Here is a 243-nt window from a genome sequence, read left to right on the forward strand (position 1 = left end):
GAATATAATTTATAAAAATTTTTAAAAATAAAATATCTAATATATATAATATATTTTATATATAAAAATATTAAATAAAAAAAAAATTTTTTAAAATTTTATAAAAGCAGATTTTTTTTGTATTTGTATAAAAATACCCCTATAAATATAATATATTTTTACTACAGAAAACCATAAAATTATTAAATTTTAAAATAAATTATCATAGTATATATTTTATATTATATAGAAAATTGGATTTTT

The sequence above is a fragment of the Penaeus monodon genome, chromosome 30, assembly GCF_015228065.2.
Source record: "Penaeus monodon isolate SGIC_2016 chromosome 30, NSTDA_Pmon_1, whole genome shotgun sequence".
Taxonomy (NCBI): Eukaryota; Metazoa; Arthropoda; class Malacostraca; order Decapoda; family Penaeidae; genus Penaeus; species Penaeus monodon.